Genomic DNA, 24,270 nt, shown 5'->3' on the forward strand with positions numbered 1-24,270 from the left:
CTGTGTGGGATCTCAGCACAGGTCCGCTGCCTCCCAGGCCTCCTGTACCATACTCTCTGTTCCTCTGAACCCTCCCTCAAGAAATCTGAGGAGAAAGTGCAGTGAATTGTTCCAAATAAACAAATAGAGCCATTTTCTTAGTAAAAATAAAAGTATGATTTAAACTAAAGACGAAATAATTTGCAAAGGATCAGAACAGGAGAAACCCAACCCAGTGTGCAGAGTGATGAGCAGATGGGCCTCCGGGGTCCCCTGGATGGCTTCCGAACGCCCAGCCCCACACCATCCAGGCACCATCTGGGTTCACCAGTGCCTCCTCCTCAGGAAGCTCACCACCCAGAGCATCCACCTTGTCACCCACAGCTCATCACTGTACCCAGCATGCTAACTAACTATCCTGTGAATGTGTAGATGACCAGGCTCCCAATGCTCAAAGCCACCAAGCTGCCCAAAGACACAGTCACCAGAGGGAATTCCAACCAGAGGCTCACACTGCCTCCTGCCCTCGCTAGGAGTGACTGACACAGACCAGGCCCACCACTGCTCACTCAGCGGTTACAGCTCATGCCATAATAGTACCGAATTTCCAGTTACATCCCTTTAGGCATTAACCTTTTCTGATGTAAAAATCACAATTCAACTTATTTGTCTTTTAATCGTAGGAATTTAGTAAGAGCAGAAGCAATTGTACCAGTAGTTAGGCTGAATGTCACCTAATATCAAAGCAGAGAATTTCAAAACTCCAGCAGTGGAAGAAATCAGGTTGACTTAAAGTAATGCCAGGGGCAAGGACAAGCAGAAGTCTATGGAGAAACTGACAGGGACAGTCAATAGATGTGGCAGCCAAATGACAGATGCTTCATGAAGCCAAGGCTGGCTGATTCCTATATACTGCCATGCATTCAATATCCAAAATGTGCCTAACAGGTACACAGTAGGAACTCAAGGAAGTCCTGTTCAATGACTGAGTAGACAAATGAATGGACAAAGATCTAGTTTGTGCTAATAATGAAAAGCTGGATGAAGTTTAGCCAATGGCACCCCTCACATTTAAGTAAAGCTGATACATAAGCCCATGTTGTGTAGCCAATAAAACCAGGACCACAACAGTAGCCATGGCCCAAGGCTCAAGACACAAGAACTACTTGAGGATAAACATGGAGCCAGACCTGGTGGCACATGCCTTTAGTTCCATCACTCCAGGAGGCTGAGGCGGGCAGATCTCTGTGAGTTCAAGGCCAGCCTGGATTACAAAACCAGGACAGCCAAGGTTATACAGAGAAACTCTGTCTCAGAAGAAAAAAAGAAGAAAGAAAGAAAGAGAGAAAGAAAGAAAGAAAAAGATAAACATAGGAGGTATTCAAGCCAAGAGTGGCAAAGGTCAGCATTGGTCACCTGAAGAGGCAGAGATGCTGACTGGATATCACAGGGCTTCTTCTGGGGATGGTCATGTGAGAGCACTAACAGGAATGCTACCACCTGCTTCCCAACAATGCCACACTTTCAGCAACATGCCAATGAGCTAAAATAAAAATGTGGCTTATTGTGTAACCTGTAAACCACATCTCAAAAAACAAAACAAAACAAAACAAAACAAAACAAAAAAACCCACAAAAAACCAAAACAGGAAAAGCTCATGGGCTGGAAGTGGGAAGAGTTTCCTCTTGAAGAAGGTCTTAAGTAGAAAATGTGAGTTTGCTGTGTGTTAGAAGCAGGTTTTCCTTAGCATGCAGGATGTCAGGAAGACTGTCGTGAACCTTTCTGTATTTAGAGATTGCAGAGGGAAACCATGACCATCTCAGCAGGTGCAGAGGATGCAGACAGTAAGGTCTACAGCTGCTTGTGCCAAAGTCCTTAAAAGTCCTCAGCAAACTGGGGAGACAGTAACTCACCACAGGTAACATGTATAGACAGTTAGAATGATCCCCACTTCATGTCTACATGAGAGGACTTGGGCGAGGGTAAGAGTCAAAGAAGCAGTTTGCTCATCACCACTGCCATCCACGTGGTACAAGCCACAGGGCATCCAAAACTCTAGAACGTGAATAATGCTATGACTAGGCATTAGATATCAAAATGCCAAAATTAGGCCATGTACTCACAATATGATCCTTTATGTAGATACAATTGGAAGCTGTAGCTATAGTCACATACAAAATCCATACAATAACAAGTCTTGGAGGATAACTGATAAGGCTTCTATTGTGATGATGCTTGGCCCAGGGGCATGGAAAGCCCAATAAAAAATGGAGGCCAACCCCAGGAGCAGGGAGATACCCTGCCCCTCTCAGGCTGCAGCACTCGAGAGAGCAGGCCCTGCACCTTGCCTGGGTGCCAGTAGAGCCGGCCCTGGTGGAGGGGATGCAGGTAAGGCAGCCCTATGGGCATGGAAGAACTGGATCCGCCATTCATCTGCCATGAGGTGGAGAGTGTGTGAGAGTGATGCCTTCCCCAACCTCACCCCACGCTATCTGCTGTAGGGGAGAGCTGGCCCAGCAGTCATGAGAGCTAAGAATGGGAGAGCTAGCCTTGACTCTCACCAGCTGTAGCACTCTGGAGAACAGAAACAAACATCTCACCTGAGTTCCACAGAGTCAGAGCAGGAGAGCTGCCCTAGCCCCTCCATAGCGGCAGCACTTGGGGAAGTGGGCATTGTTCCTTGACTGGGCAACACAGCAGAGCTGGATCTGGAGGCATGTGTGCCAGTGATCCTGGCCCGAGGGCATGAGAGTGTAAGAGCTCACCCTGCCACCTGTTGATGGCAGTATTGAGGTAGACTGGTCTAAGCAGTGCTAGAGAGCTCACCCTGTGGGTATAGATAAGGAGAGCCAGCAGGCTGACCAGCTCAGCTACCACCCAGGCCAGATCCAGGGCTTTGAGTTGGCCCACCCCAAAATCTACATCATCTGTGAACTGTTGAGGTGTATGAAAGGGCCGGTCCTTCCAGTCCAAAACTGCAGGATCTCCATGACACAGGGCAACAACAGGATAACTAGGAGGAGTCCTGGTGAGGATCCAATATTAATGGTGCCACAGAAGCCACAAACCAATAGCACATTGCAATGAACATTTGCAAGTAAAGTTGTATGGACAGAGGGTATACTATGGGACACACCGTCACACACAGCTTCCATGGCAAGATGTTTTCTGTGTTTTGTTTTATTTGTGTTTGTGTGTGTGTGTTATTTTATTTTATGCGGGAGGTTGCAAGGGTAGACAGCAGATATGAAAGGACAGGAAGATGAGTGGAACTAGGATGTATGATGTGAAACTCACAAAGAATTGATATGAAGGTTTTTAAAAAGATGGAGGCTAACATATTAAGCAGACCTCACGCCATGAAAAAATTAATTTCATATGAATCAACTAAATGTGAAAGGCAAAACAACTACTAGAAGAAAATGAATAATGGTACAGAGAAAATACTTTTAGATGAGCTATAATGCCCAAAAGAGATAAAGGAAAAGATGGGCACATTTAGCTATGTAAAAAAAAATTTTTTTTTTTATAAAGAAGGAAGGAAGGAAGGAAGGAAGGAAGGAAGGAAGGAAGGAAGGAAGGAAACAAAATCCAAAGATCAAGGAAGGCAGGAAGCTAATGTAGGAAACACTCATTGCACACGGGGGTGCAAATACTCAATAGCTCCTCTACTATTTGGGTCGGAGCCGATCACTCACTCTTTCTGGAGGCTGGAGAGAAGCAGCTCTGTCCCTGAGAACCAGCGCCCACCCATATGTGGAGGGGCATCTGTGGAGTGCTGCACACTGCAGCTAGAGAGGCGGCCAGAATTTCCAGGAGGAACGAAGATGTCTGACTGAAAGTGACCTGAGCCCCTCTCAGCACCAGAGGAACACAAAGTGTAAACATGAGGCAGAGGCTGGCACTGTTCCAGGCACCTTCTCCCTACACTTTTCTTCTATACTTTTTATTTTGAATTTTAGGTTTATAGGAAGATTAAAAAAAACATACAGCTGGGTGTGGTGGCACATGCCTTCAATCCCAGCAAAACAAAACAAAACAACAACAACAACAAAAGCAAAAACAAAACAAACAAACAAACCCAAACATACACAGGGTTCATACGCCCTTCACTTCACCTCTTCCTAAAGCCTAAGCACAGATTTGTGAGCTATGAACACTGGGAGATACTGGGTAGGAAACTGTCAAACTGCGAAATGAACTCCGGTGCGGTACCATTAAGCACAGCTCCAGGGCTCCCAGCCTTCCTCTTTTAAATTGGACACTTTGTAAGAGCGGAGCTTGAGCACTATAGGTGACCCAGATGGAACAGTCCAAGGGCCCTCTTATTAGAAAGTGAGCCTGTTTGTGCAGGGACACTAGAGGACGGCATGAGGTAGGCAGGCTCACTGCAGGTCAACCCTGGTGGGGCACTATCCGTTGCCTTTCTCCACTCTTAAGTTACTATTTTTCCCTTTTTAATAAATAAACAACTTGGGGTAAAGATGCTCTGTTAAAGGCAAATATCCCTTTTCTCCTCAGCTCTTACCCACTAAGATTCAAGCCCTGGACCCCTGTCCTGGGCCCCCTCGGCACTGTGACCATGCTGCTTGCCTAGCGTGGCTTCTAGGCTCTTGTTTCTTCCACACTGACTGGCACTCTTTCACGAGAAGAGCTGCCTGTTCTCTCACGTTTACATGCTTACCTGGTCAGCTGCTATAGACGTGGAGAGTGACTGGCACTTTATGCTATGCACTAATGAATCATTATTCCCTTCCTTTGCCCACAGGGGCCGTTCCGGTTGGCCCCTGAGCCTTTCCTATCTTCCTGGCCCTGACAGACACCTCAGAGACATCCTCTACTGGCAACAACACAGGGTATGTGGGTGCACTCACTGATTCTGGGAGGCGTTGCTTCTGGGCCTTCCCAGAGGATCTGTGTGAGATCACACACTTCTCCAATATGCCCAACTCCAATAAAACACCCAATTCCAGCCCTTCCTGTCCTTATCTAAGGCCTCCTGGAGCAAAGGGAATGCTGGCTTCTGTTTCCCACTATTATCTACCCATGTTCAGCACCATATACACACAGCACAGTTAGCCCTTGACCCTTGAGAAACAAATCTATCAGGACAGGACAGCACTGCATCTGGCTCTCGCTTTACCCGTAAGGAATCCAGTCAATACACTGTTTTCCCTCAGCTTGCTCGACTTGGGTCTCTACCCATACAGGTTCAGCATGTATCCTAATTATCTATGCCATTCTGAGTACATGAAGTATCTGTGTCTCCAAGGGCGAGGCTATATCAATGCCGTGCAGTGCAGTGCAGTGACGCCAACCCCCCCACCCTTTTTTTTTCTTTTTCCTATTAGTTCTACATCCTGGTGTGACCACACTCCTCCATTCCCACTTCTTCCTGTACAAGCATCTCGCCAGCATGCGTTCCCACATGAAGGCAGCTCACCAAATACTCATATCAGCATATCCTAGAAACTGCTGCAAGACAGTCCACAGAGATGGCCCCGCTCTTGAAGCCTCTCAGGCATGAGTATCCAGGTCATGCTACACACATTTTCAGATTACTGGAGATGTGTCTTAAGGGAGAGTCCTAGAAGTGAAGCGAGGTCAAAGGTAAGCACCTATGTGGATTTATAGGCTGAATGTGGGTTTTATTTAGTGACTTCCACAGCTCAGCAAATAAAATTGATTTTCTCTTCTGATGAGGAAAACACACACACACACACACACACACACACACACACACACACACACACTGCTAAGAATCTGACATAAGACTGCCATTTTAAGAAACCTACATTATGGTCAAGATAATTCATCCTGGAAACAACCAAAGTACATAGTGTAAGGAAATCTTCAGCAGAGAGCAATGAAAAAACATCCATCTGACAGAAATAGAAAAACAGGTCCACACACAGATATTTTACTAATGCTTCAAGTAGCATCATTTATAATAATTACAAAGCAGAAAACCATCTAAAGCTCATCTCTGGTAAGGGATAACCAGTGTGTTACATCCACACTGCAAGCCCACAGGGTGGGTGAGTGTTAGACACATGTGAGTGAACTTACACCCAGCATAGAAGCCTACCTAGGATCTGTTTCACTCAAATGAAGAATTGGCGAAAAGGACACCAGAGACAGCACACAGATAGCCTATGGCAAGGTCCGCAATGGAGGTACCTGAAAACAGACATGGGGACACTCAGGGCAAGAGGAAAGCCCCAAAAACAGCCCATGATGATAGTGCCACAATCCAGACCTGCAAGAAAATCACTGAACTAAAATAAGCAATTTTGTTTTCTGCCTCATCTTCCCAGAGCACTCTGAAAATTACCCTTTAGACATAATTTCATTCTATTTGCGTTATGTATTGCTTCTTTCATCACTCAGTAAGACCAAGAAAATTCCTGGATCAATTCTTGAATGGACTGTGACAAGGTACAAGGTTATGTCTGCTAGTGCGGCCCTGCCCCACCTTCACATACAGCCTATACAGTCCAGTGAATCCGTGCTCAAAACTGCTGTTGAGAAAAAGGGAAACCTCCCTATGCTCCAGAGTCTTTAGGAATCCACACACCTAAACCCACTAAGGGTGTGCTCCTCGTGCCCATCCTGTGGGTACCCACAGCTGACCAACACAGGGAAAACTTCAGGCGAGCAGAGTGGGAACCACATGCTAGGCGTGCACAGGAGGCCAGCGTCTGGTCCCTCCCGGCAGGTTACACAGCACCAGCTCTCTCTGTGGAAATACAATCACTGTCCTTACACAGCTTCACTAGAGGGGTAAAATTAAAGAAAAGAAAGCTTTTCTGTGAAATGATCAAATATGTCACTCAGTCATCCACATGTGGGCGAAAGTCATCTACTACGAGGTACCGAGAAATACAGAGGGGAAAATCCCGAGAGTGTAAGTCAGCGTCTCTCTTCCGGATAGCTCTATGGCATAAATGCCAAAGGACAGCTGGTTAGCAGAATCCAGACGGAGGTTTTCCTCGGAGCCCTTCCAAAAGCCAACCGAGATGTTATGCAAGCCAATGTTTTCCCCCCACAGGGTTTCAGCAATGGTGAAATCTAGGTTGAACTCTGTGATCTCAAATGTAGCTCTGAACTCTTATGATTCATCCTTCTCAATTCCACGTCTTATGGAACAGAGGTGCAGCTTCAAATCCCCAAACTAGCTTTTAACTGCACCAGTTACTCACTACCATTCACTGACTATGCCACTACCTTCTTGGAGCTGGGAATTTAAACAACAACAAAAATTTATTACAATGAGACTCTGTAAAAGTTTAGACAGAATTTTAAGGAAAATAAATTTTCAAAGTATTATGAAAGGAAAAATAATTCCCTGGAGTATTCCACAAAAGAACACTATGTTACAAAGAAAAAAAGTTAAACCCAAATGCAAAATGATGAATTCAGTTCCAGAATAACAATTTGGCTGTACTGGTATTTTGGGTGGATATTTCCTCAGAAATTTCATAAGCAACATGCATTTGATGTAACTAATTTTCCTCCTATCTAGACCAATGTGGACATGAACAATCAGGTCACTGCACCTTGAATTGTGGCCCAAGTGCATGAGTCTCTTGGGGCCTTTACCTTCATACAGATAGGTTTCAAGCCATGGGAACTCAGGCCTAGAACATGGGTAGATTAACACTAAGGGCTTTCTCCCATTCCTGTGTGAGATGTGTGTTTTGGGGAGGGACTGGTCATGCCAGGGTCCACCCAGGTAACGAGCGCCTCTCTCTGAGGCAGCAGACAGAATTCCATCTGCTCTCATGCAACCAATGTACCTATAGGTGACAGGTTCTCCTCCCCCAAGATTCTACCTCAGAAGAGAAAAATCTGAGGAAGCAGGCACCTGGTACAGAGAAAGACACAGGAAGCTTAAGAGGCATCAGATTGGAAGGGCTCTGAGGTCGGGTGCCCTAACATCCTTGAATAAATCCCTTTTCTCAACAGAACCAACTAACCCAAAGTAGGCTAGCCATCATGAGCTTAGTGTGCTTACGTTGTACTTTTTAACAACAAAATGCCTGTATTTATGTGCCCTGCCCATGAGCAAAGGCACAAGAAACCTGTGTGACTTTCTGACCTGTTTTCTAGACCAATTGGTAGTAGATGTGCTGATAACTTTATAATGTTAGAAGGGGCAATTAAATCTTAATTATCTTTATCAGTCACGATGAACCCCAAACTCACAGAACTTCTAAGGTCAAGACACTAGACAACCCCGTGCCTTTGTACCAAATGAAGTGCAAAAGGGTCGACCAATTCTAACTCTGGCTCTCTGAGGTCTCCTATTTCCACACAAAACAGAAACCCTACTTCACCACCTTCAATCTTGCCCCAAAGCTGCTCAACTCCTCAGATCCCTCTTCCAACACTGCACCCTTTCAACAGTCCTGGACACCTGCATGCCAAGTGCTAGCCCTACATGGACCTCAGCAGGCAGGACACGAGGGGCGTGGTACACACTATTAACTACACTTGCTACTAACACAGGTCCCTAGCAGGAGGTGAGCCTTAGAAGCCACCACTTCAGCGTCTTCATTTCACATTCAGCAAAGCTGGGACAGATTCAGAACCAAGCTGGGATTATTCCTGCCAAGTCTCTAAATTCTGGAGCACTCTCCTGCTTGGTTCTCCACCAAGCAGCTGATAAGCTACACTTTCTCCAATTTTAATTCCTGTAAGCCTCCACAGTGGAATCACATGGATTTTTCATTCTGTCTGCCTGCTTGTTTCTAAAACCTCCCAGAGCATCCGCCTTTCAAGTGCCGTTATCACTTAAGGGAATGCATTTCAACCACATGCCGCCCAAGAGTGTAAGATAATGTTGTTGAGGCACAACTTTTTTTTTTCAGGATGTGAGCACCCTGTTTTCAACAGATTAATTTACTATATTGTACTTTGTGATTTTATAACAATTTTGAGTGTTTTGTAAATGTTTCTATTCTACAAAGAAAAGCAAGGAAGTCTGGAGATAACACAGACATATGGGCATAAATATATGACTGATTCAGTACAGTAGGGTGTGGGGGGCCGTGTGTAAGGCAGAAAGGCATACGTTTGCAGAGGCAGACAACTTCCTCAGTTCAAGCTCTGTCACTTACCACCTACAGAAAGAATAAGAAAAAGTCACTGCCTCGTTCAGCAAGGGTTTGAAAGTACCTGCCATCTGCCAGCTATTGTACAGGGCCTCAGGACAGTTAGAGCAACAGTCCTGCCTTTCGGGGGCTTCTGTTCCTGCCAGGTAGTTTTATGTGAATGAAAGGAGGGAGTAAGGGGTACAGGGAGATGACAAAGATAACCAGAAGCGTGACAGCACGTATATACGTGTGCAAAAGATGTGAGCACTGGCTAGAGGCTAAGGGCAGATTGGGGGTAAGAGACACGGGGACTGCTGGGAGCACCTGAGATGGAACAGGTACAGGGTTTCAAGCAGGAGAATGACATGGTGTGCCTTGTATTAAGAGCTCAGACTTGGCTGCCAATCAAGAACAAACTGAAAGGGCATATAGTGGAGAAAGAAAGAACGGGCAGCAGGCTGCCACTCAGGTAAGCCCTGAGAGCAAGTACCCAGCGATGAGAAGGGGGGGTGCCAGTCCCACGTAACAGTGTCCTCCCAAGATTAGCACGAGGATCAGACGAGACTGACCACACATGACACACAAGAGCTTAGTAGCTGTTAGTTAAACAACATCCGACTTTCCTGAGAAGTCATTGAGCCTCTCTGCATTAGTTTCATGGTCAATCTGAAAACTATCAGCCACTGGGATCTCCTACAAGGACTGCTGCAAGGAGGAGTCATGACCCAAGTGCAATGACCTGATCTTGAGCAGCACCAGTTCTATAATTCAAAACCTAGAAAGTCTGTTACAGACAAGGTGATGCTTCGCTTTGCTTTTGTTTCCTTGCTTGTTTTGTTGTTGTTGTTGTCTTGTTTTTTGTTTTTTTGTTTTTTGAGTCAATGTTTTTCTGTGTAGCCCTCACTATCTTGGAACTCACTCTGTAGGCCAGGCTGGCCTCCAACTCACAGAGAGCAGCCTGCCTCTCTGCCTCCTGAGTGCTGGGATTAAAGGTGTGCGTCACCACTACCCAGCATGTGATGTGTTTCAAAGACTACAGAAGTAGAAACAAATGCTACATATAATATACAAGTTGGTAATCTAATGCAAAGCGTCCATCACTGAAGATTCCCAGACCCTTCTGGTCCTTAGTATCACCACTCAGAATGGCAAGAGCTTCTTAACCCCTGTGTATTCCACCCCCCTCTCTCTTCCCCCTCCCTCCCTCCTTCTCCCTCCCTCCCCCCTCCTCTCTCTCTCACGCACACACACACTTTCTCCCTCCTTTCCTCTCTCCCTTACACACATTCTTTGTCTCTGTCTCTCTCTCTCTCTCACATACACACAATCTCTCCCTCCCTCACTCCCTTTCCATTCTCTCTCTCCCTCCCTCTCTCTCACACACATACTCTTTCTCTCTCCCTCCCTTCCTTCTTTTCTCTCCATCTCTCTCACACACACATATTCTCTGTGTGTGTCTCTCTCTCTTACACACACACAGACACACTCCTTTCTTCTTTCTTTCTCTCTCCCTCCTCTCTCTCATACACATACTTTCTCCCTCCCTCCCTCCCTCCCTTCCTTCTCTCTCTCTCTCTCTCACACACACACACACACATACACACACACACTCTCTCTCTCTCTTACACACACACACACATATTCTCTCTCTCTCACACACACACAGAGACACTCTCCTTCCCTCTCTCTCTTTCTCTCTTACACACACAGAGACACCCTCCTTTCTCCTCTCTCTCTCTCTCTCTCTCTCTCTCTCTCTCTCTCTCTCACACACACACACACACACACACACACACACACACACACACAAATTATAAAAATAAATAAAATAAAATAAATTTAAAACAGAGAGGGAATGAGTTTCTCCTGAGAAGCCATTGATAGTTAATGGCTTCTGGGGCAGGGAGAGACAAGGTTTTGTTTGTTTTGGTTTTTTTGAGGGTGGGGCCCTAGTAGATCAATCAGACTCCAGTGAATGGTCCCATACCTATCAATATATGATCAATACAAATTGACTCATTGGATTATTTAAATGAGGGGTGGGGGCAAGAAGTTAGAAGGGGTGGGTGGGAAGTATCTGGGAGAAATGACAAGGAAGAGTTGGGTGAATATGATCAAAATACGTATAAGACAGGCATGGTGGTTGTGCTGGTTTTATGTTAACACAAACTGGAGCCATCAGAGAGGAGGGAGCCTCAATTAAGAAATGCCTCCAGAAGATCTGGATGTCGGCAAGCCTGCAGAGCATTTTCTTAATTAGTGATTGTGGGGAAGGGGTAGCCCGTTGTGGATGGGCTGAGCAAGCCACGAGGAATAAGCCAGTGAGCAGCACCTCTCCGTGGCCTCTGCTTCAGCTCCTGCCTCCAGGTTCCTGTCCTGATTTCCCCTGATGATGAAGAGTGACGTGGAAACTCTTTCCTCCTCAGGTTACTTTTGGTCATGGTGTTTTATCACAGCAATAGTAACCCTAACTAGGACGTGGCTCACACCTTTAATCCCAGCACTCAGGAGACTGAGGCAGGTGTATCTCTGTGAGTTCAAGGCTAGCCTGAACTATATAGTGAGAGCCTGTCTCAAAAGCAAAGAAGCTAACAAAATACATGAAATTTCAAAGAGTTAATAAAAATGTATTTTTAGAAGGGTGGGGGACCAGGAAGGCTAACCAGACAGACCCAGCTGGACTCCCACACAGGCAATCATTGTCACCTATGCTATGAACAGGCATCAGGGAGACAGTGGCTACAAGACGTACTTGGAACTTCTGGAGAGCTCAGCATGTGGCAGCCTGTGAGAGGCTGAACAAGAACTCACTCACATGCTACAAAGTACCACAGTACCCTTCCAGAACTCACCTGGGACTTCTTCATAGGTTATATGGTTACTTGCTTCAAAATACCCTTAGTAAGAAACTGCATGTGTGAATAAAGTAGTTCCTTTCTGGGAGCCACTCTGAAGAGGGGACATGAGAACCCTGACTTGTCACTGGTCAGTCTGAAGTCCCAGAGGAGGCTATCTTAAGGACAGAGACCTTAGCCTGGGGATCTACCATACTACAGGCAGACAGGATCCAGCTGGGCTGGACCAGAGGACCCGCTACTGTCTGGTACAGAGCCGATTGCTTGCACAGTGAAGTCTTGCCACCCTCTACGAACGATGTCATGAGGGGATAGTAGGACAAGCTAAGCCTGAGTTAGTGTTTTCCGCTTCATTTCTCCTCTTCCTGAACCTAGTCCTGTACCTACCACCAAGAAAATGTCCCTGTCATCTGTCTTTCCTCACTGCTACAACTTTGACTCTGCACTATGTGAAAGCTGTAACTCTGCTTGAAAACCTGCACTGCCTGCACCACCGTCCCTCCATGTCCATCCAGCTACACCATCAAACCTCCAACTAGACAACGATCTGGCTCCTTCCACTAAGGCAGCGTGTGCCATCAACCTAACAGGAGCTTTGTTAAACATGAATGGCCTCGAACTCACAGCGATCCACCTGCCTCTGCCTCCCAAGTGCTGGGATTAAAGGTGTGCGCCACCACCATGCTTATCGTGAAAATGGCATTCTGAGTCCGGTTCCCTTCTTCCTAACCCAGGCTAGCAAGCCTTCCAGATACGTTTGAATGAACTGAATGCAGAGCTTCCTCCCTGCTAGGGCTGGACATCCTTTCTCTTCTGCCCCTGGAACCTTCTCAAGGACCGGCTTCCCGCAACGTTCATTCCTATGAGGCCAAGAACACACTACCATCACTATCCAAAACAAGATACACAGGAGCCTAGACCTCTGCCCCCGGTCTGAGTTCCATCACTCGGCTCTCTTTAAATAAAACGTCCATAGAGAGTCATCCACATTGGATGCGACAAATGTCCCTCCTCCCCACTGTTCCAAAGCCCCATCAAAGTCACTGATGGTCTGCCTCTCACCAAACCCAAGATAATAATATCCCAGCCCCCTACCTGAGCATCCTGGATTCCTGGCCACTGGGCCTTCCTGCTTGCCTTCTTCAGTAGCACAGTCCAACATCCTCACCCCTGTGGACTCCTCCCCAAGAGTCTCTACCAACACCTACCTCTGCTCCTCTGGACACTCACTGTCCAGCCTATGATATGAAACAGCAGCTGTACTCAAAAAGACACCTAAATTTGCATATCTGACCCAACCTTTTCCCGAGCCTGACCTTGAATTTTCCTTTCTATCCAAATTTTTCATTCAGATGACTAATCATAAAAACAATAAGCAAAGCAAACTCTCCTAAATACTGCTGGTCAGGTACTATTCTTGGCCCTCGACTTTGGCTCAGCAGATCAGCTTAGTGCTCATTTGAGATTTTTTTTTCTCCATTTCTGTTGTTGTTGAGACAAGATCTCACTGTTACTCCTGTCTGGCCCAAAACTGCCTCCTTTATGCTGGGAGTGAAGGCATTGCACAGCTGGACAAGATACAAATTCTATTCTCCCTGAACTAAGGATGAAAAACTGAAGCACAGAAAAAATTCAGCAGCTAAGTGGTGGCACACTGACCCCCCAGGCCAGTATGTGGTATGATTAATGAGAAGGTCTCTGGATTTGTTTTCCAAATCTCAAGTCCTAATCGCTCCCCTAAACACACAACCCTCCCAGGGATCCTACCCCACCAATATGGCATTACCCTAAGCTAAAAACCAGAAGACTCAATTCTAAACAACCTGTCGTGATTATGTTACTTCAGTATTCTTTTTTATGAAGGCATGAAAGCATCGTAATAGTCTATGCTCAAAGTCAGTCCTTTCAATGAGTGTAAATGAATGCTAAGTGGTAAGAAAGAAAAGTGTTGCCGTCCTCTAATTGGTACATCTTCCTCTGTCAGGAATATATATATATATATATATATATATATACATATATATATAAAACAATGGTAGACCTCACAGACAAAGCATCTTACACAGTGACAATCCACCTCTCCCTCTTGCTGGGGCCCCAGCCTGGTGACCACGCTTCTGACAGGACTTCCTCACTGGTCTCCACTGGTGCTCCTGCCTGCAGCAATGGAATGAGAGGGATGAGTGCAGCATGCTATAGAGAGGCTCAGTCTGTGCCACTGACTGTGTGACCTTGAGCAAGCACCTCACAGTTCCCCGCTTTGACAGCCCCCATCTATAACAGTAATAGACTGGAGAGGTGGCTCAGCATGTCTTTCCCTATGTTCAAAACTCTCTGAGAGGGAAAGGGGGAGGCGGAAGAGCAGGCAGCCCAGCTCTGCTAAGATCTCCCATCACTCTGAGATTAAAATTTAAATCCCTCACCACAGCCTCTATACACCAGCAAGAAGCAGCTCTCCCGACCTCCCTAGCCTCATTTCCTGCAACTCTCCCTCCCTCCCTGGCCACAATGGCTCCCTGATGTTAACAACACATGTCAAGGCCTTTACCTCAGAGTCCCCTCTGCCTGGAAGGCTGCATCAGGCTGTAGCCAAACACACGCCACACTTCTCAGACACCTACTCTGTCTCCTTCCACCTACCCTTTCTTCCTTTGCCCTTTGGGCTATACAGACATTATTAGAGTCTTGCGTTCCCATCCCTCTGTTCCCATAATGAGAATCCTAGGTGGGCAAAATTAGCCTCATCGGGTGCTAATTCCAGAACCTGGAATACAAGCACCACTGATGAGAAAGAAACAGCATCAGGTTTGGAAATCGCTGACCTAGAGCCAACAGTTTCCACACCACCGTTCTTCAACATAAACACCAGGCGCTTCAAGCTACTTTCATCCCCTCCCTGCTTCATCTGAACCCAACCTGTCATGCCTGAAACCAAAGGCACTGGCATACATCTTCCTAGAGCACCACCACATAAGTATAATCACTGGGAAGAACACCAGGCAGTATTCTCAAATTGTTTAAAAACAAGTAACAACAACTTGATATTAATGGTCCTAATTGTAATGGAAGGCATGGTTTTTAAAAAAAAAAAATCTCTGCTGGCGTGGCTACTGCATCTTCTTCATCCATGCTCCAAACGAAACCTATGCTTCAAGGAAGACAGTCACTAAGGAATAAGGAAGAACTCTTAATTAATCTAGTGCAGCGATTTTCAACCTGTAGGTTGTGACCCCTCTGGGGGGGGGGGTCAACCCTTTCACAGGGGTCAAATATTAGATATCCTGCATATCACAAATTTACACTGTGATTCATAACAGTAGCAACAATTATGATTATGAAAAAGCAACAAAATAATTTTATGATTGGGGATCACCACAATACGAGGAACTGTGTTAAAGAGTCTCAACATTAGGAAGGCTGAGAAGCACTGATTTAGTGGATAATTTTTAAGTGAAATTATTGCTGACTTGTCCTTCATATACTATAAACATATTAAATATAGGGTCTTAGGCATAACCAATTCCCTTACACCAAACTGTGGATTTGGAAATTTATGTTAGAACATGCCACAGAAAACCATCAAGTTTTCCAACAGAATTGACTCTCTCCAAGCTTTCATACTAAGCTTGATCACTTCCTTAATGATTATATAACTTAACAGACTACAATCGCCAAAAGTTGCTTCTAGATAACCTCCTAGCTATTTAAACAATATTCTCTGGCCCGGTGTATGTACGTGGCTAATCACAGCACTCAATGCAATAGAACCCAGTCCTTACACACAACTTACAGATAAAGGAATTTTAGATTAAAAATTATGAGCAGGTCTTCCTTGTGCCCTTGTATAAATAGGAATCCTGCTGTCACACTGCTAAGGGGACGTTAAAGCACTGTATTTGAAAAGTTGAGCCTGGTGTCACAGGTCCATAATTCCAGATACTAGGGAGCCTAAGACAGGAAGACTGAAAATTCAAGGCCTACCATCATACAGTGTAAGCACAAGGTCAGCCTGGGCAACTTAGTGAGACTATTTCTCAAGGCTGAGATATACCTCAGCAGTAACACACTTGGTTCACTCCCCAGTACCAGGGGGGGAAAAACCTACATTAAAATATATCTACAACTATATACATATCCATATATACCACTGCTGAGAAAACGCACCATCCACACATAGTAACATCTGGAGATAACAGAGAGGAATATGAGGTTGGGCCTATTCTGTGTGCCTTTTGAATGTATTGTGTACACATTCACTGCTTGCCTTCCATTTTTAAACCTATAAGCAAAAGTTTTATACTTTTGCAAGTCTTATAGTTTTATCTTAAAATGTGAATGCTGCTAAAGTGATTAAGGTGGCAAACTGTCCATGGTTTGTGGAGTTCAGCACTGTAACTCCAGAGGGAAAGGTCTAGCACATGACCAGTTTGGAGACTGTTCATTCACTGGACAAGATGGGTTTAAAGGATTTTTTTTTAAGTTATTATTCCAAAAATTCTAAGACAGTTTAAATGCTCTACAGCACATAAACTTACAAAGAAGTGCATTTGCCTATGAGCCAAGATGTGCTTGGGGATGGTGTTATTTCTTGGTAGCTAATCTTCCTGCCTTGGCCTACCAGCAATGACTGAATGCACACACCATGGAGGACGTGCATCGTTAGTTTCTCTCTTCAACAATGTCCTTGCAGAAAGGTCTCCTTTCCCACTGGAGCATCACAGCTGACGTAGAAGTAACTGAATGTGCCCAGTTCCTGAACCTCCTTGACATCTAACGGGCATGGAGAATACATTCCTTTCAAAGCCTGTGTGAATTCCACCTCTCCGCCACTGTGGGATCACAGCACCCAGCCCAGTGTGTCTCATGCAATATTTATCACGGCCCTGCTGTGAGGTGCCCATGCTGTGAATCTGCCCCTTGGAGGAACCTTGAGGAACCCAAGGGACCGTTAATTCTCATTCCAAAAGGAGCTGTACCACCAACCTTCTGCCTCCCCTTTTTCTCTATTTCCCTCCAGGGAACCCTCTCAAGCAAAACCGGTGAATAAGTTTCATCCCCATGAAAGGAAGAAACAGCTTTTACTAAGAGCTTAGAAACTGCTCTCAAGACGAAAACTGTTTTGGAAAATGCAGCTTCCTTTCAGTGGAACAAAGAGGGTTAATACGTTGTTTCTATTCTTAGTGAAAACTACTGTTTGATCATCTTAATTACAGCACCTAAAGTAAAAGAAGCAAGTTTGCCTATCAGGTCACTTTTCGGTTATACTTCCAAAATGGAACGCAATAATGGTTTTCAAAAGAAAAAAGGTGTCCTCATCATTAGTAACAACCCAAACCTACTAGCTGAAAACATTAACCTCCAACTAGACAGTCCGGTGCGCATACCCCGCTCCTAAATCACAAACGGAACACATTTCTGGTCCTCGAATGGCGGTCCCCAGCGCCAATACAGTCTAGCGTCCACTGCCCCATCTGACATCTTCCCTCGCACACAGCCACCACACAGTGATTGCCCTGCTGCCTATTCGAGCACGTCAAAATTTACCTCCAGCCCCTGATGTCCCAGATGGCTCCCACAGCAACAGACGCACCGGGCACCCGGGGCACTCAGAACTTGCATCGCCCACCCGGGCACCCCTTGTAGACTCTGAGCCCTCGGGAGGGCCACGGACCACCAGAAAGAAGACTGACTCCCTCACCCAGATCAAGGTGTCCACTTCGTGGGAGCGCAGTGTCTCCTCTGCAGGACACAAAGTGCTCTCCACAAGGTGCAGTCTCCCCTCTGTGGGATACAGGGTCTGGGTCTCCCTCCTCGGAGCACAGAGCTCCGAGGGCACAAGGTTCCCTCCCTGTGACGCATTCTCACCTCTGCGAAGCACTTGGTCCCCCCTCCTCTAGGCGCAGTCTCCCCTCTAACACATGGTCCCTTCTGCAGGGCACAAAGTCCCCATCCCTTGGTGCAGCTCCCTCTACTCGGAGCACAAGGTTCCCACTCTCCCAGCTTAATCTCCCTTCTGTTGGGTACAGGTCCTCTCTGCAGGACACAGGGTCCCCTCTCCGAGCTCAGCCTCCCCTCTGTCAAGCACATGGTCCCTTCTGCAGGGCACCGGGTCCCCATCCCCAGATGCTGCTTCAGAGTGACACAAGGTGTCTCCTCTCTCGGCGCAACCTTCTTTCTGCTGGGCACAGGTCCCTTCTCTAGAATACAGGGTCCCCATTCCCGGGCGCAGCTTTCCCTCTGCAGGGCACAGGGTTCCCCCTCCAGGGCACAGCCTCCCCTCTGCTGGGCAAAGGTCCCTCCCCGGAGCACAGGTTTCCATCGCCTGGCACATGATTCCCCTCCCCGGGCTCAGCCTCCTCTCTGATAGGCACAGGTGCCCTCCCTGAGTACAGGGTCCCCTCCGCGGGCACTGTCTCCAGTCCGAGAGGCGCACTCTCGGGCTCACCGCGGCGCAGCGCATCCCACGCGGACGCGGCGCCTCCAGGAGCGGACAAGCCGTCCTGGGCGCAGCCTCCTCCCGCAGCGCAGCGCAGAGCATCCAGGAGGACCGCGGCCCGCCCTCAGCGCGCCGCCCGGGATGCGCCAGCAACCGCGCAACCGGCCGCGGGCCCCGGCCGGGGTCTATAGGGTCTGGGGGTCTGTGGTCAGGTCCGCGGCCGCCGGCGCTGCGCGGCCTCAGCCACCTGCCCCGCGCTTACATAAACGCAGCCGCCCGCGTCCCCCGCCGCCTTACCTCAGGTCACGCTGCGCCCGTGGGCTGCCGACGTCTGGCTCCGGGCGCTGCGGCGGGCTCCGCCGGCCCCGCGGCCCCGGCCAGGAGCCCCTAGCCGCCGCCTCAGCCTCAGCCACCTCAGCTTCAGCCGCTGCCTCAGCCTCTGCTTCAGCCTCGGCGCCGGCGGCTCCGCCCCCTCTGCTCGCCCCGCCCCAGCCGCCGCAGCCGCGCGCGCGCGCGCTTGCAGGGGGTGGAGCCAGCGCCCGACGCCGACGCGGACGTGCGCGCGCCCGCGCCTCCTGCCCCGAACCACTGTCCCCAATTCGCTAGCGGCGTTTACCGCGTAGGCTAACGGTTAGAACCAAAACAGGTCTTGTGTCGCTAGGGAGACTCGATGGGGAAGGGAGCCTCGGACAAGCACTGAGAAGATCGACGGGGGCGGGATTCTCGAACTCGCACAGAGGAGACCCGAACGGGTGGGAGCCTCGGATGGGAGCTTCAGGGACTGACTGGTGGGACCAAGGACACTAGAGATTCTGGAAGCTGGGAACTGGGCAGGGAGCCTTCCGAAGAGGAGTGCAACTGTGACTGCCCGCTTCAAGACTCCGTTCACCTTGTGCGTGATACCTCGTAATCCCGCGGGAATCATCCCCTGGGCCTTCCTCCAGTTTTGAGAGACGGCCCTGGACACACCCACCTCCGTAGACATTGAAAATAAGCAGTGAGAGGACCAGGGACGGGATTCTGTGAAGCAGTGTGTCTAGTGTTGGTCACTAATGGTAGTCGCTTCTTTAACCTTGATCCCGGGATCAAGTTCAGGAGGCTCTTGTCACCTCTTAGGCATTACCAGGCATCTCGTTTATACTTGCTCTGTTTCCTCATTTCTCTAAAAATAAAAAGGACGAGTAAAAGATGAACACAGGTAAAGTGCTGCGTCGAGCACCCAGGATGTGGTCAGCATTTTATATGGCCTTGTAGCTGCCGATCTCACCCTGGGGTGCTATGCCAGCAGGGTCCTGACGAGATCCAGAATCTGAAGGAATAAACTGACCGCAGGAGTAGCGTTGCAGCTAGTCAACGTCTGTTTCCATCACTAGGCGTGACAGAAGAACCTGTCCCTTGGACCAGCCCTCCAGTCAGGTCTTCAGTCTGCCTAAAAGCTGGGAGTCAGGCAGGATCTTACAGGTGTATTTGTGGGCAAGTGAGTAGAAATCGTTGCTCTTAGAAGGCCTCCAAGGGCTTGGACCTTAACTGTGCTTCGTGGGTGATCTCCCTCCCATCGTCTACGTGTTACCCGCTGTTAGTAAGCGAAGGTCACATTAATTCTCATAACAGCTGTGGTCTGCCCACAAGAGAGCAAGTTCCAGCATACAGGACCTTCCTAGCCACTGTACACATCACCTGTTTTCCTGTGACTCATTGACTAAATTGAAAACTCTGTCATGATACAAGTAGAAGAGACAGAGATGTGGACAAAGGAAGTATGCTATGTTCATCGGGCGCCCATCACTTTGATGGACCTTTGGCTGGTTACATGGACTGTTACAGCCGAAACAGAGCTATGCCAGGCTCATCCAGGACTGGCTAGCCTGGCCTTCCTCATCTGCTGTGTACACTGCCAAAAACCTAGCTTGAAGCAAGAATGATAGGACACGTAAAAACAAGAGGCAAGAAAATGGCATTCTGACAGCCTCTCGGGTGTCTGGTGGTACCGTGTGCATGGGAGGGTCAATTGATTAGGAAGACATCTCCACTTTCATAGTCGAGAAGTGGAACAGATCAAGATGCCAGACAATAGCATACCTGGGAGACGGCCCCATGCAAGGAGCAAACCCACTATGCCACATACTTGTGAGACTGGACAGACTGTTCACCTCCCATCTAGGGGAGAGATGCGTGCCCACCTGATAACCTGGTCCATCACTGATGACCAGAAAGACATGGTGGTGAAGTCTTGGGAACTGTAATGGATACAAATGTGAGTTACGGGATCCCAGAAATAGAGTCTTATTAAAAGAAATAGGAGGCCTATGGCGTTCGAGCTGCTCCTTTAGCAAGAGTGAAGGATGGGGATGAGCACGGCCAAGATGGAGGAAAGAATTAGGAATTCTTTCCCTAGAAATTAGGAGTACTTCTGCCAATGTTCCTGTGGAGTTACCCTGAGTGGCCCCCTTGGATCTTACACCATGAGGTAAAAGATATTAAGTGATGAAGCCACAGGTTATAGACACAGATCTGTAACCTGCTTTTGTGTACTTCACAACCAAAGAAATAATTTTACAATTAGTATTATAAATACACAATAGGCTTATGTGGTCTACAAGGCTCAAAATATTCACCATCTGGCCCCTTGTAATTAAAAAAAAAAAATGAGCCAAGTAAGATCCACCTTTTGGAGCCTGGAGTTAGATCAGCTACCATCAACGTGTGTGTGGGCTTCTAAGGAAGCAAGCAAGTAAAAGGCAGCACCAGGAATGATGGTTGATGGGTACCAGCTTTAGTGCCACACGGGGTCCCAGGTTAGATGCAGAGAGCTTAGGCCAGGTGGAACTACAAAGAGTTGTCTTACGTCAGTAAGACTGAGAGGGATGGGTTGACTGCCACGCCTGAGGGGGAGAAGGATCAGAACTGAAAATAGAGACTGCCAGCTGGTGCTAGAGGAGATGGTGGTGCGTGTCTCAGCAGGGGGAGGATAGAGGGCCTTTCGGCTGTTGACTGTGCAAGTCTGTGAGATGCTCAGATAACAGTATCGGAAAGGTAGATAGCCACACAGGAGGACAGAATCAGAATGAGGACATCCATTTAAGACCCGAGAGAGTAGAAGAGGTCACCAACCCCCTAAAGAGAGTGGGGAGAGGAGAAAAGAGAAGCTAGTACAAAGGAGGACCCCAGAGACGGCAGCCGGTAGACGAAAAGATGAAAACCCATTGGGCTTGAAAACAGGAGGTTATAGTGACCTGGAAGATTCAGCAGTGTATTGGGGACACTGTTAACTACAAAGAGAAAAACTTCAAATCCCTTGCCCCATTTTCTTAAGTTTTATTTTTGTGGCTCTGGAGATCAAACCCTGGGATCCATGGAGTGTTCTACCACTGAATCAGACTCGGACTTCAAAACCTAAGAAGAATGACAAAGCACAGAGTAACTTCGCTAATAAATCCAAAATTATTGCAGAACCAGAGCAAAGCACTGAGCAAACCAAACTCCAGAGGAATTAACAATGTCATATTCAAATTACATTTTCCTCCAAAAACATAACTTTATGTTTACATGTTTAGACTTACTGATCACATCAAAACATGGAGCAGCATTGTATCATAATCTCAGGAGCTGCAGGAAAAGATCTTGAAAAGCCAACTTTGGTGGATCAGGCCTGTAATCCTAGTACTAAGTAGGCTGAGGCAGGAGGATCACAGCAAGGCTAAGGATAGCTTGAGCTATCTCAAAAAGGTGGGGAGGGAGGAATAAAAGGCTTCAAATAAAACCAGTGTTGTTTCTGTTTGGAGAACTACTCTTAGAATAGTAAGAATAGAAGAGAGCTCCCTTAGTCTGAGGGAGGCTATATCAGGGTTCCGCTAAAGCAATGCTTCTCAACCTGTGGGTCACAACACTGAGTGACCCTTTCACGGGGATTGCCTAAGAACATCGGAAAACACAGATATTTACATTACATAATCCATTATGCAATGATTCATAACAGTAGCAAATTACAGTTATGAAGTAGCAACAAAAATAATTTTATGATTTGGAGTCTAAAAGCATGAGGAAGGTTGAGAACCACTGCTGTACTGGAACTGGACTAGGATGAGCATCTATTACCGTCTGAGTTGGCTTTGTGTTACTATGATAAATGCCATGACTGAAAGCAACTCAGGAAAGGGTTTATTTCAGCGTATACTTCAGGTAGACAGTCCATCACTAAGGGAAGCCGGAGCAGGCACTGAAGCAGAAGCCATGGCGGGATGCTGCTTACTGGCTTGCTCCGTGCTTCCGGTTTGTATCCAACCCAGGACCCCCCTGCCTAAGGATGGTCCCTAGTGGGCTGGGACCTCCTGCTCCAATCAGCAATCATGATAGTGCCCCACAGGCAGGGTCACAGGTCAATGGGATTGTGGCAGGTCTTCTATTGAGATCCCCTCTCTCCAAGGAAGTCTAGGTTGTATTAAGTTGAACAAAAACAAACCAAGACAGTAACAAAGGCAATTCATTAGATTGACTTACACACTATATGCTGGGTAGCTCAACAGTGGCTGGTCACACACCGGAGAGGCTGAGAACCTGCTGGATGTTTATTCCATAGGCTGTGTGCCTCAGAGGTCTCAGTTTGGCACTGAAGGCCCCAAGGGTTCCTGGTCTTCAGCCCACCTGGGAAGGCAGAAGAAGCTGGGTTCTGATAAAAAAGCAAAGGACAGCAACAGCAACATCCCGAGGAGCAAAGACAGTGAGGCAAAAAGCAATAGCCTTTCCCTCTGACTTCCTTATATCGGGCCACTAGAAGGTACCCACACTTGAGAAAGCTCTCCCCTCCTCAGATCCTTCCAAAGAAACGTCCTCACAAATCCACTCAGAGGCATATCTCTCAGTTGATTCCAGTCCAAGGTGACAACCAAGATGAACCATGGCAAAAGCTGTCTATGAAAACACCCGAAACAAACTCAAAATGCCACGAATCCTCTGAATGGGGCACATGATAGGAATGTTATTCTTCCCACCACTGTCTGGTCAACCCGGCAGGAAGACAGGGATTGAAATGGGTAAAGGAAGAAATGGGCATGGCTACACATCCATAAGCTTTAATCTACAAGTAAATTGATAAGATCACAGAGTTTAAAGTTGCCATATACTGCCTAAAATGATTTTCTATGAATCAGCATCAAATATGAAATTGAAGGTTAAATTTTAGAGGGATGGAGCAATGGCTCAGTGGCTAAGTGCACCTGTTTCTCTTGCAGAGGACCCAGATTTGAGTTTGCACCCACATGGTGGATTATAAGCATCTCAAACTCCAGTTCCAGGGAATCTCATGCCCTTCTTTGGATCTTCACAGACCCCAAGCATGCATGTGATGAACAGACACGCATACAGACAGAACACACATAAAATAAAATTAGTAAAACTAATTTTAAAAGTTTAGGTTACTCTGTGCCTGTCTCTGTGTGTATACGCACATATGAATGCAGCACCTGTATCAGGAAGTTATGAGTGACCCAGGTGGACGCTGGGAACCAAACTCTAGTCCTCTGCAAAAGAAGCAATTGCTTTTATCCACTGAGCCATCTTTCCTTCCCCACCAGATGTATGTTCCAACATATGTACATTATACATATAAATATTCTAGAAAAACATTCACTTTGTAGTAATTACAAAAGTATGAATTGAGAATAAACCTAAACAGTAGATGATCTTTGAGAACTAAATGTATAGACACACCTTGTGTTAATGGCTAATAAGATGTCAGTATCAGAGTCACTGGCATCCTTCTAAATATTCTACCATGGGTTCCATGCAGTTTGCCTGATTCTAAGACATGTAATAGCCAAGGCACTTCTAAAGAAGAAAATCAGGCCAAGGATTTGTACTTCCACTAAAAAGGTGTACTGCTCAGTTATAGTAAAGGCCTTTGTGT

At 47.1% G+C, this 24,270-nt stretch overlaps 1 protein-coding gene across 3 annotated transcripts in view; it reads right to left on the reverse strand.

The window, feature by feature from the left end:
• ADARB1 (adenosine deaminase RNA specific B1) overlaps positions 1 to 18,838 on the reverse strand; it is a 127,873-nt gene extending 109,035 nt beyond the window's left edge. For all 3 annotated transcript variants that reach the window (XM_084754302.1, XM_084754300.1, XM_084754301.1), the window contains exon 1: positions 18,666 to 18,838. The gene's annotated coding sequence lies outside the window, so the exon portion shown is untranslated. The remainder of the gene's footprint in view (positions 1 to 18,665) is intronic.
• Between the last annotated feature and the right edge of the window lie 5,432 nt (positions 18,839 to 24,270).

Source organism: Acomys minous (genome assembly GCF_964271855.1).
Source record: "Acomys minous genome assembly, chromosome: 13".
NCBI classification, from domain to species: Eukaryota; Metazoa; Chordata; class Mammalia; order Rodentia; family Muridae; genus Acomys; species Acomys minous.